The sequence below is a fragment of the Crotalus tigris genome, unplaced genomic scaffold, assembly GCF_016545835.1.
Source record: "Crotalus tigris isolate CLP2741 ecotype Arizona unplaced genomic scaffold, ASM1654583v1 scf7180000024391.5723578, whole genome shotgun sequence".
NCBI classification, from domain to species: Eukaryota; Metazoa; Chordata; class Lepidosauria; order Squamata; family Viperidae; genus Crotalus; species Crotalus tigris.
The window spans coordinates 4,897,243-4,914,235 of NW_024100561.1; the positions used below are offsets into that span (position 1 = coordinate 4,897,243).

Below are 16,993 nucleotides of genomic sequence, written 5' to 3' on the forward strand. Positions count from 1 at the left end.
TGGCTCAGGATTTCTGGGAGTTGAAATTCACAAGTCATAAAAGAGCCATCGTTCTTTAACCCTGCTTTAAGGAGTGAAAAGGGTGAATGAAGCTTCTCCAGGGTTTTAGGGGTCAATTTTATATGAATGAACAAATGGGAGAATATCGGAAATGTGCCGTAAAGGAGCTCTTGTTTAAATTGAGTATTATATATCACTAAGGATTTTTTCTTTCAAAAGATTATACCATAACATACAAAAAAAATCTTTAAAGATTTTTCTGCTAAAAACAAGTGTGGCCATTTGCCTGGAATATATCAAATTATTATTATCTGTATCATACCTCTTGATTTGTGTAACTATGCAGGTGGGAGGAGTTGAGCTACCCTGAGGAAAAGTAGCTGCATGATATTGTGGAGCATTTACCATTCATTGTATAAAATGTTTGTCAAACAGGTCCTACAGATTAATGACTAACATAGTAGAACATTAAAATGCCACAAATAAAAACATTGATTGGGATGTTCCCAAATTTCACGAAGTTTTGCTCCGTACCCTTGTGCCATATTTCAGAACATCTCCATGCTGTGACATACTGTACATTGTTTTCTTATTCATTCTTCTGCCAATATTAGAAAGAGTGTACAGAGAAATAGCAATTTTTTTCAGGAATCACATAAGAAGGCTTTTTTTCTGCTTCTAATCTGTAAAGGCATCCCAGGTGCTAGTGGTTAATTTGTTTTTACATATCAATGGCTATTGGGAGCTTGGACATCCACTACATATAGTTAGTGCAATAAGTATGATAAGGTCCATCAACCAAAGACATTCCATATAACTTACAGCTATTTTAATTCGTTCACAGAGCTTTATGATGTGCGAAAATTAAGTAGATGGTACAAAAGGTTTTACAATGGATGTCCTACCTTTTATTTTAAAATCTATTATAAATTCTGTTTCACTAAAGTATCATGCAGATTAATGGAATAATGGAATTGCACAAAATATTAACTGAAAATAACTATATTAAACATGCACTTTATGCAATTTCCAGTGCATTTATCTAGGGCATATTGCCAGTTAATGTTTTTGTCAATTTCAAGAAGCAATTGAACAGTACATACGGCATTTTTCTTTATGTTATCAATTTCTGATCTCTTTTCTTAAGTTTCTTTTTAGAAAAACACCTTTCCCAACTTGATGCCCTTCAGATATTAGCTAAAATTTATGGCCATTATCTCAAAGAAACCAGGATAGTCAAGGCTGCATTAGATTGTAAACTGGAAAGTAGGTATTAAGAGAGCCAGTTTGGTGTAGTGGTTAAGGCACAAAGCTAAAAATCAGGAGACTGGGCTGGGTGACATTGGGCCTAGGAAGGAGGTAATGGCAAGCTATTTCCAAAAACATTGCCAAAAAAACTTCAATGGAGTGATCATATTTATGTATCTTGATTCATATTCAGGACAGCAATTTACTAAAAATTCTGCAAACTTGGAATTAACCAGTTCCATATCTTAAAATATTTTGGGCTGGAAAATAAAAAGGGAGGCTCCATAGAAATTACCATTTAGATATCTGCCAAGCAAGTCTAGAAAAGTTTCCTCTGAATTATTCAGTGTCCCAGCATCAGTTCATTGGATTTCAATTTGACTAATCAATGCCAATGTGTCTGGAAATTCCTTAATATATAAATCTCTAATGCCCCATAACATTTTCTAGCGAAGAAAAGTTCTTCAAACTGGAAAAATCATTTATTTAAATTGCTGGTTTGTAACAGTAATTTTTAAAGCTCCTCAGTTGAAAAAAAGAGCTAAGAGTAACTTGTGCCCTCAAAGAGTGAAATTGTAAATTCAGATCCCTCTGCTTAATCAACATGCCATGTAATGAGAAAACACATTCAACAATTTAAGATGTTTTGCTCACTAACAGCTCAATCCCCATGTAACCACATTTTTCTCTGACCTTTCAAAACCAGTTTTATTCAAATAAAATTCAGGATGCTAGAAGCAGTAGATACATGATGACTCATGGCTTTCCTAGCACATTCCCTATTGTTCTCTTTGAACTAAAAGAAAACATAGATCAGTGAAGAGAAAGGGTAGGTGTAAATACGATCACGCCATAATATTTCCTCAGATAGTTTTATGGGCACAAATGGTAAATCTATCAATTTAAAATGCTACTTTTTCAGGATAATTAAATCTGTTTGTTGTCCATTATATGCTAATAAATGAATAAAGTAGTTCTACTACTTGTTATATAAACTGTAAACTTGAATGGTAAAGTTTATTCACATGATACCTTGAGTTTTGTAACAGTTCATTTATTTTTAGGGAAGCCACTTCTTTTTCTTTGGTAACTGAAATTTATCATCCACCCCATTGGCAGAGCCTTTTCATACATAACAAAACCAAATCTGGGTTTGCTCTTAGGTGAATTTTGACAGTAAAGATTGATAGTTAAAAGGGGGATTTGAACATTAAGGATGCCTATTGATGGATACCAGTTTCAAGCAACAGAGACCTGTTTCTAATAGCAATAATTTGGGAAAAGTAATTAGACAAGAGCTGGTGTTTTCTAGTGTAGGAACCAAATAAATTATTTTGTATTGCATGTATTTGCACAGACAGCCATACAAAAACTGGAACATTTTTGAATCATCCAGAAGATGCAGCTGTTTCAGTGTTTGAAAGAGTATATTATGCTTGCATAATAGATTTTGTGAAGGGCTCCTTTTGAATGCTTTGCACAGCCCTCCATTTAGCATGTTTTATATGGTATGTGGTCCATGTATTCTGTGTGAATAGGTATCTCTTCTCCTATGTACATTCCAAAAAAACAAGTTTGAAATGTAACTCTATATTGACAACCATCCTATAGATATGCAATAGAAGAAAGGAAGTCTGCTTGCAGGAAGAAAGACATCCAAATTGAAACCATTAATCACTAACAGCTATTCCTTATTGCTTCCTCTAAAGCTATCCTTGAAGCTTCAAAACTATTTTATGCCTGAATGCATTGTAATGGTTAAGATATTGGACTGGCACTAGGAAGACCCAGGTCTCTCATCATGGAAGCTCCCTCATTGACTTTGAACCAATCATTTACTGGCAAACCCACTTAACTTTTTGTTGAGGAAAATATGTTATGAACTTTGCCTTGAGCTTCTGAGGAAAGGCAGAATATATGGTATATATCTAATAAATAATCTGGAAATCCTCTTGAACTCCCAGCTCCTGCTCCATCTAGTGTGCCATTAGTGCCCCTTCCTGGATCAAGAGGCCCTTCAGACTATCATTCATCTCCTAGTCACCTCACATGCTCAACTAATGTAATGGGCTTCAAAAGCTTCAAGTGATCCAGCCTGCACTGGTATAGGCAGTTGTGGGCATACATCTGTAAGCTCCCATGAAATCTCTGCTTTGCAAGCTGCACTCATTGCCAGTTTGATTCTGGAACCGATTCAAGGTGCTGATCACCACCTAAAAAATCCTACATGGCATAGAGCCAGATTATTTGAAGGTCCACCTATATCTCATGTTTTCTACCTCACTGGAATGTACTAGCACAGTAGTTCTCAACCTGTGGGTCGGGACCCCATTTGGGGTCGAACAACCATTTCACGGGGGTCGCCAAACAAGGCTGTCCGCCATTTTTTCCCCCTTTTCTTTGGACACGGCCCGGGCAACCGGTGATGTATAAGTGATTGGGGGTCACCACAACATGGGGAACTGTATTATGGGGTCACGGCATTAGAAAGGTTGAGAACCACTGTATTAGCAGAATTGGTGCACATTGGGATCCTCCAATTAAATAATGCCAGGAAGTGGGCCTTCTCTACCATACTGCATGATTTCTGGAATGAAATTTCCCTTAATATCTGTGGAGTTCCCATCCTTTTGGTGCTTCATAAGGCCTTGAAGACCTGACTGTTCTCCCAGGGGTTGAAATAAATGGACCATCTTGTTGAATGTGTTTTGGTCTGTATTTTTGTATAAAGCAACCTAATCCTATCTTGTTTTGCGCTGTATTAGGTTTTTATAATTTATTATAGTGTGAGCTGCCCAAAGTCCATTTGGAATCAGATAGTGCCAGAATTGAATTAAAATAAATAAATATAAAATAGACTCTTTGAAAGAAAAAGTGGCATAAGTAACAAAGAATTAGTAAATAATAATACTAATAATGCATATATGGAAAGGGGAAACCTTATATTAACAATAACTGGGTTGGTGCTCCCCATATGAATGGAATAATTTTTCTCCTAGTCCAGAGGCACAGTCACTAAGATGGTATCACTAGCATGCAATCTTTTGGAATGATTTTGTACCTGTTTCAAAATGTTTCCTCAAAAAATAGGACACAGCAAGTGAATAAACATAACTTGTGAGGTAGAAAATGTTAGCTTTCCTGAAAGATTAAAAAAAAAAAACAAAGCTTGATGGCTAAACCACCATTTGCCTTGTTGATGTACAAATTGTGGAATTAGATTAGCATCATAGATGACAAATCTGTTATGACTCTATGAGAAATTGTATATGTCTCTTTCCCTTTATCTTTGGAACATACAAAATCATATGAGAGCTCTTTTGGTACAAAGAGGTTTCTAAGCACAAGCCAATTTGCAGCAACCTGGAATAAAAAAGAAGGCAGAAAAGTTCACAAACATCTATCTTTGTCCCCAGGTCTTGTTTCTGAATAATAGTTTGTCTTCGTAATTGCATCTATAGACAGATTCTGGATTTATATATTTCTTCTATTGGGGAAAAACATTCTCCAGAGGTTTTCTTCCCCAAAATTCTTTTTTTTTAAAAAATTCAAACACTGTGTTAGGATTATTTATTCATAAGCACTCAGAAAATCAGGAAGAGGCCTTATATTTTGTCTCAGATCTCAGCTTTTAAATCCATATTTTTTTAAAAAAAGAAAAAAAAGCCAGCTGCAATACCAGGGATTATGATTTATCCGTGGGAGGGCAACTACTTATGAATTATTTGTTGCAAGAAAAACCATTCAAAATATTGAATAAATTCATTAACATTAAATATTCTAGTTAAATCTTTTTACGGTTGGCGGAAATAAGTACAACACAATCACTAATTACCTTTTTTTTTAAAAAAATAATCCTATTATATGTAATGCTTACATAAAAATAACCAGTGGGAATAATTTATTCTGTTATAATGTATAAGCCTGAAAGAGGCTGTAAGGATTGAAAACAATGAGGCCATTTCAAAGAATAAAAATGAATTTCAACATCTTTTATATAGACTTTTTATTTTATTCATAGATTCAAAAGCAAAATTTAAAAAATCTTTTAAAGCAAGAGCTTGCATTCCATAATCTCTTTTGAACTTTACACAATTAAATTATTACCTTGCCAGAAAGTTGCATGTATATCAGTCTTGTTAAACAATATAGTTAATTAATAAGTAAAAATTGTTAGCCATAAAATAAAAGATAAAGGGCTTTGTTTCTGCCTGTGTGTCATGAACACACATATACAGACATACCTCCATGCGGGGGGGGGGGGGTGTTGGTTATTTTATTAACTCTTTTGCTATTCTATTTTGTGGCTATTTCTATTTTGTTTTTGAAAAACCTTGAAGGCTCCCTTTCGTCCCATCTGAAAAAATCATTCTGTGAGAGTTAGAATTTGCCAGCATGCCAGGGCTCTGGAAAATATAACCTCATACAAAACATAGCTAGAAATCTGCAACTTGCTGTAATCCCTTTTATTATTTTAATATGAATTCTTTGATTTAGATATTGCTTGCTCGGGGGATTGCTGCTGAGGATAATTTCCTTCCAGATGATAGATTAAATGCACACACTTATACAGCACTGCTTCTCATGAATCAAGCAGTAAGGATGAAATCACAAATTGAACAGCCAAGGCTATCAGCAGCCTTTAAAGTAGCCTTCAGGAGAAGGCTTAACTTCTTAGACCATATTAAAAGTAGATGAAGCTGTATGATTTACTGACTCTGATTTAGTAACATCCCTCAGCTACTTTCCAGCTTAAGCCTGAAGGATATATGCTGAGTAGATCTAGGCTGTTCACTAACAGAGCAGCAGCAGCAAGCAATTGAATGGCAATCATATACCCAGGCCATAACAGGGATTATGATCTCCTTCTTGACTTGGACTGGGAGAGCTAGCAAGTTGAGTAGTCCTTGAGAAGCAGATAGGAAGCCCAAAGATGCTTTTTCATGAGGCAACTGGACTTACTTGTTTTTCTTTGAAGACATTTCACTTCTCATCCAAGAAGCTTCTTCAGCTCTGACTGAATGGTGGGGAATGGAAAGATTTATACTCCTTGCAGACAGCTGATTATTTGCATTCTTTTAGCGAGTTGTTAATGCTATCTGGAGGCTTATCTGTGCTTCAGGGTCCTCTGAGTAATGCAAATGTGTATGGAGCCTTCTTGGAACTGAGCTTCTTGGAAAAGCTCAGGAGGATCTCAGCCAACACAACATACGTGCACACTTCAAACCCAAGAATACATAGGTGCACACTTCAAACCCAAGAATACATTTTATCCACCCCAAGGATAAAACACCCAGACATAAACTGAGCAACGTGGTATATGCAGTGCAGTGTAGTGAGCCATGTGCAGATCTGTACATAGGGGAAACAAAACAACAACTTCATAAACGTATGGCACAGCATAGGAGAGCAAACTCATCAGGACAAGATTCAGCAGTCCATCTGCATTTAAAAGACGAAGGCCACTCTTCCGAAGATAGCAAAGTCCACATTTTGGAAGAGAGGACCGCTGGTTTGAAAGGGGTCAAAGAGGCCATCTATGTCAAAATTGAACTGCCCTCTCTCAACAGAGGGAGGGATACAACATTATCTATTTCAGTCTACAACACAGTCCTTTTAACACTTCCAAGAAGGCTCCACACACATTTGCACTACTCAGGTGACCCTGAAGACACAGATAAGCCTCCAGGTAGCACTAACGACTCACTAAAAGAATGCAGATGACTAACTGTCTGCAAGGAGTATAAATCTTTCCATACCCCACCATTCAGTCAGAGCTGAAGAAGCTTCTTGGATGAGAAGCGAAATGTCTTCAAAGAAAAACAAGGAAGTCCAGTTGCCTCATGAAAAAGCATCTTTAGGATAACCTGGATGACTGAGAATCTCCAGAGACATTAAGCAGATAGGAAGGTAATTTTACTCTAGTGGCACTCTGAGAATAGGACCAAGAGAAGTCTCTGGGCGTGGGCAGAGTGTTCTTTCCCTTCTACCTCTTCCCCCTTCTGAAGCTGCAGTTATAGTTCAGAAGGAGATGGTTGTATGTGGAGCCCTGACCATTTCTGTAAATCTTCCTGCTCTTAGTACTTTAAAACACAAATATTGTTTTTGCCTAAATACCAGAATAGAAGGGGAAATTATTCTAGGCTAAAGGTATATCATGTTTTTTTTTTCTGGTTGGTATGTTCATTTTTGTACTTTTGTACTTATTTTTCTATATTTGGTTTTACATTTGTGGAAGAAGGAATACAGAACTGGAAGGATTGTGAGGAAAGGAAAACCAGAAAGGAGATCTGATTGAGAAAGGTTGAGTGGATTTTGAGAATGCATCTGGAAGACTGCAGTGGTGAGGACACAGATTATATTATACCATAAATGATGGGCAGCTATTAACAAATATTATAACCCTAGAATACCTCCAGCCTAATGGTATGCCAGCTGTTATATAGATATAACAGCTTTCCATCGGTGTCTTCTTACATTGCAATCATCCTTTTAGGATTCAAGAGAGAGACAGATACTTAATTCATTTTTATGTTATGGTCTGCACAACAGTTTCTCCAGTTCAAATTTGGTAATCCAGTAACCACTACAAAAATAGCAAAAGTATCTCCAAGTTGTCACCAAATAGTAACAATGTGTACAAAATGGAAAACCCATTTCTGAGCTTGAAACAAAACAGATCCATTTGAAGTACTGTAGAATGTTGTAATGGTCTAAATTCACTCTGTTCCACAGGAATAAAACATGAGATAATCCTGTTGTCAGACAAACTTTAGAATATGCATATTTTGAGATCAGAACCTTGACTATGTTAAAGTTGTTTTATAATCAGAACATTTAAAATACCATTGTGGAAAACAGCCATGTTTTGCTATAAAGTCTTGGAACACATGCAATTTGTTTTCTTATAATTCTTGGAACAGCTGCTTCAAGCTTGAAATGTTTTCTACACTCCTACCAAATACGTTTCATTGTTGGCCTACTCTGGTTGCAATCATTCTATAATATGGTAGATTATTGCTATCCCACTGAGTTGTAGTCATAACACATCTGGTGGGATTATATCCCCTGGCCCAAAAATTATAATCCCATTTTAGAGTATCAACTGGTGAACCCAAAAGCAGAGTCAGTCACAAGAGGGCAGGATTGTAAAGTATATGAAATTTTCTTTAAGCTGTTTTACAATATTTGGAGAAGTAGAAAATCAATAAATGTGAATTTGGAAAATATGGCCAAACACAAAATGTTTTGGCTGGAAACACATGTACAGGACTGAAAGCTTACTTTTAAATTAAACTGTTACATTTCATAATGGATGCCTGTATATGCTTTAATTTTCCACCATTGCAATTATGACACAGGAAGGGTTGTGTTTTTTTTAAAGTCCTCAATAGCACCTAACAATATTATTTTTGAAACCCAGTAGAAACATCTAAGTAGAGTAGAAAGAAAAAATATGCTGAAAAAATAGGGTTGCATGAATTATTCCAATTCCCTAAAAAGTTGTCTATTAACTATTGATTTTGTGGATTGATCAAATGTCCTGGTTTGTTTTAGTCCACATGCTTTTTCTTTTTTAAAAAGTCTGCTAGTTCCCAAGGAAGCAAATTATGTATATTTTTTACAGTAATGATTTGGAGGAAATTTTTTTACAAATTTTAGAGTCTGGGATTGGCATCTATTATGTTTTTGATCTAGGATTTCATGTTGCAAATGTGCTAAATGATTATTAAGTCAACTCCAAAGAATTGTCCATCAGGTAGGAGGCCACCAGAGTTTTCAACTCCAGGAACCCAGGATGGAATGAGGTTCTGTAGCACCAGAATAGCAATTACTGGCTCTCTATAAGGAACAGTGCCAGGCTAACACAAAGAAGAAAGAAAAGTTGTTCGAAGTCTTTGCCAAGTGTAATAACCAAGCTCAAGGATGACTTATCAAAAAATAGATGGAACTGTATTTGTTAAGAGGGGATTTATTTCTGTTTTTATTTATTGACATTACGGATAGATTGCCGAAATCTGATTTGATTTGGGCACTACTATTAGAATTGTATTTTAAGTTACAGTCTTTCAATCATACATGTATATTTTTGTTCTGTGAGTTAACTGTCATATAAAACCTCATATGTAACTTTTATATATGTTGAAACATGACTCATAAGGTGCAACATGAAAAACTTCAACCTCTGAATGAATTTGCTAAGCCTATCTCTGTTCCACTTGCCTTTTGCAAAATGGGAATCTATTATGCCTGAAATAGATTGTGATATCATAGCCTTACCCTTTTATGACAAAGATAAATGAATCATTCTCTGTGTGTTTGAGGGTGTTTTTTTTTGTTTTTTTTTACTAACAAGGTTTTCAAATTCTACATTTTCCCCATTGACTCTTCTATTTCTACTTTATCTCCTTTTGGATCCAGTTATTATATTAGACAACCCGTTTTGATGGTGAGACTTTGAACTCTCTGAAATAATAAAAAAGAAATAAATAAAACAGTGGAAAACAATTTCAAGCAAGGAGCTATGTGAACAAATAAATAGAATAGAATAGAGAATGAATATTCTTGATCTTAGTCTGCCAAGTTTAGAATAATGAGCTTGTGCAGTAAAATTAAACTACATAAATATTTTTGGAAAAATTGCCTAAATTTGGACTTTGGAGTCGAGGAAAAAGAAAAGATTGAAGTATACTTGAAAAAGATGGCTTGACAAAAATAGCTCTTAAAGAACATAATTCCTCTTTATGAGAAAAGGATCTTGGGTTTCTTTTCAATTTGTACTGATTTTTTTTCTTATCTGAAATATAATTGGAAACATAGAAAACGGACAGCAGAAAAAGACCCAGTGGTCCATTGAATCTGCTCTTTAATTTTTTTGCTTGTTTTTGTTTTCTTTTTAATTTATTTATTATTTAATTATTAATCATTATTTTTACTTTAATATTATTTTTTATTTTTTTAATTGGAATATATTAACATCTGCTTCTAGTACTTATTTAAATATCATTCTTCTTCCTTTTCTCCTTCTTTGGAACAGCATTCTCCCTGAGATTAGACCAGTGTTTCCCAAACTTGACAATTTTAAGGCATGAGGACTTCAACTCCCAGAATTCCAGCCAGCAACGCTGGCTGTGGAATTCTGGGAGTTGAAGTCCACATGCCTTAAAATTGTCAAGTTTGGGAAACACTGGATTAGACTAACACCAATCCTACTAGGGTTTAAGAAAGCTATTAAGATAACTTATTAAAAAAAAATCCTTTGGGGATTGTTTTGTGATTGATTTACTCCCTTGCAGTATGTCATTTATTGTTAAGATTCTTGTTTCTTGGGATGGTAATTTTCAGTCAATATTATCTTGTTTATTAGATTTATCGTTTTAATTTCTATCCAGGAATTGGGAATGTCTGCCATTTATAACAGGTGGTTACAGTTGAAGTGTATTAATAAACATACAAACAAACAAACAAATAAATCTTATAGCAGCATAATACACCTGATTATAAAGCCTAAAAACATGACTGTGTTCCAGAGTCTAGGCTGCTCAATGTATTAAAGGCTCTATTTCCTGGATGTATAATTGCTAACTGGCCAAGTATCTTGGCTACTATGTATATTTACTTTATTTATTTATTTATTTATTGTTTTAAAATGTTTTAGTATTCAGTTGTAATAGTTTTTTTGAATTGTAAGCTGCTCAGATCCATTGACTGAGATGGATAGCTATAGAACTTAATTGATTAAAAGATAGATAGATAAATAAATGCCATTTTCTTCCTTTCAGTTAATTTTAGTATTATTTCTTGTTAATGTAAGGACTTCTTGATAAATATCGGGGCAACGGAGGTTATTTTATGTTCAATGCAATTCATTAATATTTATTGGGTCAATGATAAGCAAAAAATTAAAAGAAAAAAAACAAAGTGAAGCAATAAATACAATTATAGGCCTTTTGGCTAAGATTAAGTATAGTTACTTTACAGTGGAACCTCTAAGTACTTTTCATAGTAAATGGCACCAAATCAAGAAGCTGGTATCAGGGGAATTTAAATTGTCACTTCTAACATTCTGGATATAAATGCTTTGTACTATGGAGTATTTTGAGAAGATGAAAGAGTTTCGCAGGTTGTACTCAAAAGGTAAAGCTGAGACTAGTGCAACCAGTTTCAAATTATTCCTTTTGTGGCTTTGAAAAACTAATGGCTTGAGATTGTTGTGAGATTTATTTATTTAAACTAAAGCAGTAAGCAAGCCTTTGAGCCCATTGGCTTTTATTAGGCAGGATTTTAAACAAAGAGATATGCTGGAACATCTCAGGCAACATTTAATTAATGGGACTTAAGACCAGAAAATGTTTTATGTGGAAATTTACAATGTCTACTTCAAAATAAGGACCATTGAGTTCAATTAAGCTTACTTTTAGGATTGCACCTAAAATCATTTAGAACAGGGGTGTCAAACTGCCGGCCCATGGGCCGGTTGCATCATATGGAGGCTGCGCCCACCCCAGCTCCGGCAATGCCAAAAAGTCACGATACGTCACGACACGTCACGTGTCATGGCGAGTTTGACACCCGTGGTTTAGAATTTGGGTTGCAAGAGCCTTGGTTGCAACATGACATGTGGAAGTGGAGGAATGGGGGCAACAAGTTTATTTCATAACCCTGCTATTTTATATACTTACCATCAACAGTCAGTGAATTTGATGTTCTTTATGTTTACTCCAGAATCAGTTGCTATAAAGGAAGTGACCCATTTGCTAAGAGAGAACTCCAAAACAGATCAGTTAATCTGTCCACACAGCAAGATGTTCTGTCTGTTTGCATGTGGGAAATGAAACCAGATACATTCACATTGCATGTGCTATATTTGGCAGTAACACTATTCTGTGGTTGGGATGGAACAGTTGTTGTTTTGTATACTACAAAAGCCGACCCATTTTAAAAGAAGAAATCAACTTTATATTATAATTTAACGGAAATTCAGAGATAAAGATTCCTCTAAACTTTTCTGCTGGCATAAAGTGTCTCTTCTGCTGACTGTATAAGAATGGGTACGTTCTAGTGAAATAGCAGTGGTTTAAACTAACTTCATTCGAGTGTGGAGGGACATAATAAGATCCAGACTGCTTTCTTTTAGCATTGTCTGTTTGATGTATTGAAAACAATTTACGTTTAGGAATGAGTTTCTCAGTTTCCGAGCAACAGAATCTGCAATATTTTATAGCAGAAGCTATTGTGGGGAAAATACTTGAAAGAAAATAAATTCTTTATGTGTTGCAGTGACATTTTCCATCTTCTTTTACGATATCCTTCATCATCAAATTCAGTGATGCGCTACTTTACTTATTAAATGATTTGGGTGTGATATAGAGCTTGCTAGATAGATTGGACATTTAAAATGATTGTCTATTTCATAATATCTCCCACTAAAGATCTTAGAGTCGAAATATTCCCTGAAAAAGAAAAAGCAACTTTTTTATGAGGAGATAATGAGGAAGAAGGTCACCAAATTTTATAGTTCTAAAAATGCTTCTCTGCCTCATAAAGGATCCAAATGTGATTTAAATCCAAAGAGTATATTTGGTATCCCACTAATGGTGATAAGGCAAAGTGGCAAACAAAGGATTCGTATCATACAAAAAGACAAAATTCTATATCTATCTATTCTGTATCACTGTAATTCTACTATCCAGGAATACATAAGCTTCTTTTCTCTATTCTTTTTCCTGTATTGTTTTAATACCATGTGGTTTGTATGAAATGTTTCACCTTGCTTTTAAGAGAAGAATCAGTTACTGCAGAAGTATTTAAAAGGCATTGTATTAAATTGAGGTTAACATTTTTGTATAAAAAATATTAATTTTGTATTAAATTGCATTGAATTAAATTAAATGGTAATTAAAATTATTCTATGAAAAGATGAATTTGGCTATTTGAAAATGTAAATATTTGGGTGTATTTTATATTATAAATGTTTCTTTACTACTACCTTTTTGATTAATTCTGCTGCAAGGTTTTGGTCTATAACCAAAACCAAATAGGTGAAATATAGAAAAATCGTAGGTGATCCTTTACATAAATTAGATTACTGTAATATACTTAGCAATTGTAGAAATTGTTTGATTTATAATTACCCTACATGTAAACTTCAGGATTCATATTTTTAAATACAAAAGCTTTTATTTATTTTCATTTATATCATGTATTTTAATATACTCCAAATTTAATATCTCTCCAGGCATTTAATGTGTTCATAAAATGTCTTTAAACTAATATACACATCCCTGAATACGGTTTTTCTTATATACATGCATAGCTATGCTCTTTTAAATGGAAAAATTGCATTGCAAAATTTGGAAAAGTAATACTTTTAGTTTATTATTTTAGTTTATTATTCAGAGAATGTGAATTACTTGAATATAAATTAAAAAATAAATCAAACTGTTATAATTCTTAAGTGTACTGCAGGAATCAAAAGTTATATGAAGAACTGCATTTACTTGTCCTCAATCCAAATATATTTAGGCACAAACCCAAGGCCTTGCAGGATGAAAAAGAAGAGAAATAAAAAATGTATAAAGTTATTCCTAAATGCCCTCTACATTGGACTGCTTGTGGAAGTAATTTTGTTGTTGTGAGGGTAACTTTACTTACCAGAAAAACTAGTGCAGGATAGTGATTAGAGTCGAATCAAAGCAAATCTTTATTGCAGTGGTCCAGTACCTGGATATCTATAAAATAAGATTTGACTAAGACTGTAAAAAGACTAGACCTGTACAAAATGTAGTAGCAGCATAAACAACAAAGGTGAACAATGTAAAACTATACAAAACAAGAAGAGTGCAAAGCAGCTAAAAAGCATCCAAAAACTTAAAATCCTGAGCCATAAAAAATAAAATTAGACCTAAATTTAAGGAAAGAGGTAACTACTGTACTAAATACTAAGAATTTTCTAATTTGAAATCAACAATTAGAAGTTAAAGGTTTGGGTTTTAGAATAGCTACTTCATATTCCACTATGTTAAAGCCTGGGCACAGGCTCTAACACTAGTGAGATTATCGTGCTTGCATATTATGCCATTCGAGGCTTTAATTTGTCTCTTGAGAAACCTATATGTGGGTCAAGAAGCAACAGTGAGAACTGGACACGGAACCACTGATTGGTTCAAAATTGGGAAAGGAGTCTGGCAAGGCTGTATACTGTCACCCTGCTTATTTAACTTATATGCCGAGCACATCATGAGAAAGGCAAGGCTAAATGAATTAAAAGTTGGAATTAAGATTGCCGGAAGAAATATCAACAACCTAATATATACAGATGATATCACTCTAATGGCAGAAAGTGAAGAGGAACTAAAGAGCCTCTTGATGCAGGTAAAGAAGGAGAGTGCAAAAGTTGGCTTGAAACTCAACATTAAGAAAACCAAAATCATTGCATCCGGCCCTCTCAATTCCTGGCTAATAGATGGGGAAGAAATGGAGGTAGTGACAGATTTTATCTTCCTGGACTTCAAGATCACCACAGATGGGGACTGCAGCCAAGAAATTAAAAGACGCTTGCTCCTGGGAAGGAAAGCTATGGCAAATCTAGATAGCATACTAAAAAGCAGAGACATCACCCTGCCAACAAAAGTACATATAGTCCAGGCCATGGTTTTCCCAGTTGCAATGTATGGCAGTGAAAGTTGGACCATAAGAAAGGCTGAGCGCAAAAGAATTAAGGCCTTTGAACTATGGTGCTGGAGAAGACTCCTGCGAGTCCCCTGGACTGCAAAGCGATCAAACCAGTCAGTCCTAGAGGAGATCAGCCCTGACTGCTCTTTAGAAGACCAGATCCTGAAGTTGAAACTCAAGTACTTTGGCCACCTAATGAGAAGGAAGGACTCACTGGAGAAGACAGAGAATGAGGTGGCTGGATGGAGTCACTGAAGCAGTAGGCGTGAGCTTAAATTGACTCCAGAAGTTGGTAGAGGACAGGAAGGCCTGGAGGAACATTGTCTATGGGGTCGCGATGGGTCAGACATGATTTCACAACAACAACAACAAGGCTTTAATTGAATATGTCAGTCTGTAAAGCCTGAAACTATCAACAACTTGCAACTGGCAGAGGATTAGCTACAGGGATGCAGATAATGGTCTACTTCAGTGGTTCTTAACCTTTTTAATGCCGCGACCCCCCAACCGGTCGTAAATCGAGGACTATTCAACCGGTCGTAAGTCGAGGACTACTCAACTGGTGTAGCACCGTTTGCAGAATGGGACTTTTGGCGGGCTCAGCAGGGCAGAGACAGCCTGGACAATTCCTATTGGCTTTTGAAAGCCAATAGAATTAGACTATATTCAAGAGAGTCTATTCTATTGGCTTTCAAAAGCCAATAGAATAAAAGGGAGTAGCACAGCTAAGGAAAAGGGGGGAAAAATGGCGGACTGCATTGTTTGGCGACCCCCGTGAAATGGTCGTTTGACCCCAAATGGGGTCCCGACCCACAGGTCGAGAACCACTGGTCTACTTGGACTAGACTGTGAGTCTCTCGTGTTCAATCAGCTGCTGCACAGAATGTTATAAAGCTGTATATGAAGGCAGGGGTCTCATCTGAAGTTAGTCAAGAAGACTAGAAATGGCTTGTGCAGTTTGATACTTAGGGGAAGAGCAGGATAATAAGATTGTCACAAGTGACTCTGTATATTGGACAATAGAGGAGGAACCGAGTTATAGTTTTGTCCTGCCCTGAAGCACAAGAGCAAGCCTTTCCACCATAGGAAGTTTCGTATGCTCGTTTTTAAGAACATCAGAGAGGGAAAAGCACTGAATTAAAGAAAAATGGTGTAGAATTTGTTGCAGATAGGGAAGGGAAAAGAGAATGTACTGAAGTCTTTCCAGACTAAAGAAGTTCGGAGCACTGCTCAGATCTGTCTGGTTAAGGTAATATACTGCATTACACAGTTTATCCAGTCTTTAAATATCAGATTTTTTTTGTACCAGTACTATAATATGATACTGTGGCTTGATTTATCACACTAGGCAATAATATGCTTTGCTTGTGTCTTAACACACTGGGTGAGCCCAGCTGCTTGTGGCTTAGTGTTTATTTGAATCAAGCTATTTATGGCTTGGCCAGTAAACGCTGCTTAAATGTTTATTTGTATATCATTCAGAGAATGGTATTAATTTTCCAAAGGTACAACCAACACATAAATGTTTTGCTTCATATGATATGGGGATTTAGCTTAAATCTGTTTTTTTAAAAAAGAAGAAAATTTTTGCTGATCACTGCACAATTTGTAACAGACAACAATCTCCTTATTGATTGATTATACTGAGCTGGTCATACCAAGGAATACATTTATTAATTTAATCAGCTGTGTAGAACTGCCCAATTCAGTCAACTATGGGAAACTTACAATAAAAACAACCAGTAAAACATCTCCAATAATATAGCAAGACCTTATAAATAATAAAAACCAAATAATGGAATCAGGCAGAAATGTCATTGTGCGACTAGGAGGTTGGTATAGCCATAACAAATCTTACTCATCCTTATAGTTCAGCTTCAACCACATGGTCTTACAACCAACTGTAGCACAGACCCCTTGGAAGTTATTAGGCCTTCATGGATGACAACTGCCATTCTTCCTTCTGAACATGTGGCTATTGCCACACTTGAAATTCAGGTGGTTATATCTCCAAGAGAAAAATACCCTCATTTTGGGCCCATTCAGGTTTTGGCAGTGCACCAGATCAGCC

At 35.5% G+C, this 16,993-nt stretch overlaps 1 protein-coding gene across 4 annotated transcripts in view; it reads left to right on the forward strand.

Annotated features, from left to right (window-relative positions):
* The window catches only part of ADCY2 (adenylate cyclase 2), a 132,036-nt gene that overhangs the window by 27,417 nt on the left and 87,626 nt on the right, over positions 1-16,993 (forward strand). Inside the window, exon 1 of one of the 4 annotated variants that reach the window (XM_039329249.1) lies at positions 12,170-12,299. The exons of the other annotated variants lie outside the window; for them this stretch is intronic. The gene's annotated coding sequence lies outside the window, so the exon portion shown is untranslated. Of the gene's footprint in view, positions 1-12,169; positions 12,300-16,993 lie in introns of those variants that run through there. 4 annotated transcript variants of the gene reach the window in all.